The sequence below is a fragment of the Myotis lucifugus genome, unplaced genomic scaffold (genome assembly GCF_000147115.1).
Source record: "Myotis lucifugus unplaced genomic scaffold, Myoluc2.0 scaffold_661, whole genome shotgun sequence".
NCBI lineage: Eukaryota > Metazoa > Chordata > Mammalia > Chiroptera > Vespertilionidae > Myotis > Myotis lucifugus.
In genome coordinates this window covers 73,108-75,579 of record NW_005871709.1, presented here as the reverse complement: position 1 = coordinate 75,579, position 2,472 = coordinate 73,108, and positions in this window count along the sequence as shown.

Sequence of the window (2,472 nt, the reverse complement as noted above, 5' to 3'; positions counted from 1 at the left end):
TCCAGTGAGAGAATCACCAGTGATGGGTGGCTATTAAGCACTAACGAGACCAAATAGATTTGTTATTACAAGTACAAACTGCCGCAGATTTAGGACTGAATATGAGAAAGAATGTAAAATACATCAATACCTTATGTTGGTCACATGTTAAAATCATAATGTTTTCAACAGAGAAAGTTAAATAAAATACATCGTTAAAATTAGCATCTCTTGTTTCTTCTTCATTTTTATTTTGTGGCAACTGGCAAATTAAAAATCACATACATGGCTCTCATTTGTGGCTTGTGTTAAATTTCTATTAGGTAGCACAGATCTAAATATTTGCTATGACCTTTCCAGTTTTACCTTCTCAGATATTCAAACATAGAGCCCTTCTTTAAATGTCTAAGTCACTTGAAATATATACCATGTAATACTTCTTTACATTTGTTCCTCATTCTTCAGAGAAACAGTTAAGGAACAAAATATTTCTCTAATCCTCTCCCTTTAAATAGATGCATTTTCTGTGTGGATTCAAACTCTCATTCTCTTCCTCTGTTTAAGATTATCTCCCCATCCCTCCTCCTCCATCCATCTTTGCCTAATAATCATAAGTATGAATAAATACAGTTCTTAAAGTATCTACTATTGTACTAGTTAGAATAGGCTAGAATGTTGCAGTAACCAATGACCCTAAAAACTTAACAACAAAGATTCATTTTGGTCACTGCTCTCCAATTCCTTAATGTCTTCCTTTATTTCTTGTAGAGACAATGGGCACTTTACTCAACAAACTGAATGAATTAGAGCAGATCCTTATATGGAGATTCAAGAAAAGGAACTCAACCAAAAGCAATCCCACCTCTTACATTATGGAGAGAGCTTAGTATCATACAAAGAGTAGAGTCTTTGAAGGCAAACAGATCAGAGTTCAAAATCCAAGGACCACCATTTTCAAGTAAATCATTTCTGAAAAAAAATCTCAGAATCACTTTATGCTTTTTATATGGAAAACAATAAAGTAGTTATGAGGATTATGTAAAGTGATATTTGCATAAACACAAAATATAGAATTGGTCAAATAGGGAGGGTTCAATAAATAATTTCTGTAATTAATACTAAATAATAAGCATTTCCTGCATCAAATGTTTCATTTGAAGGAACACAAACAATAAAGTGGCAACAAACATAATCTTGTTCATTGATAGAGAATAAGTTTACCTTTTTTGTGATAGACTATTTAGTATCCCCCAAAAAATATATTGCAAAATAGGATTTTAGTTCACCCTTCCAATTGTCATAAATAAAATACCTTTGAATATTGGCAAAGTTGACTATTTTCAGATACCTATCACACTTTACAGTTCATGTTGAAAAATTATCTGAAAATGAAATAAAATTATATTTTTAAAAAACCTTTATAGGACCAAGAAGAGCTCATCCTGACTGTGAGCTGCAGAAATCAAGTAGATTAAGCCAACAAAAGGGGAATACGATGGGCCATCTGGTTTCCCCTCAATTATTCTTAGAGCTGACAAATATGTTATGAGCCATTAAAAACTCTTTAGCTGGCCATACATAAATTACAGTCCTAATTAGTTGGTTTCATTCTGAGATGGGTGGTTTATGAGGCACCAGATGAAAAAGACCAACTTCTGCCTGACTTTAGAATGAGTTCACGTTACCATATTGGCAATAGGGCAAATATATCTCAATTACACAGTCTAGTAATATCAGAAGAACATGGCATAAATTTCATATGGTGAACAAAAGGCCAAGGGATTTGGGGTGACATCAGAGCACATGAAAACCTAGAGGAAAGTGACAGTCCTACTGAATCCTGGCTACTTTCACCAAGTGCTGAATAACAGATGGGATATTTTTAAAAATAACAGTAACAGATGGGATATAAAAAAAAATTTTACATGTATTTTTCCTTAATGATTGCCATGGGATACAATTAATATATTTTAACACAATGAACTGTGACCAAGAGTTGAAAACATAAAAGGTGAGACATAATTATTTATTTTAACAAGCTCAGAGAGTTCACAGTACATACACTTTTACTGACTTAAAATGTGGGGTGGAACCTAACATAATTCTAGGAATTTGGGATTCCCAGAAGAGTATATTAGAAAGAAAATAATTTTATTTAAGCACACACACACACACACACACACACACACACACAAAGAAAACAACACTTGTTAAATTCTGGAACATGAATTGAAAGAGCAAACTTCCTTTTCCAAGGATCCCACAGTTGATGGCAGAGGCATACTAACCAGATATAAAATGTTGTGGCAATATCTAGATTAAAACATATATGAGATAGGACTGACCCACAAAAAAGGTAGTATCGCCTGGGAGAGACTTATTAGAGAAGTGGATGCTGTGAGACCCCACCAAAATCCCCTTTTCCCAACCAGCTGGTATACCCAACCCCTGGCTGGTAAGTGCTGCCTGATAACAATTTGTAGCTCTCCTCTT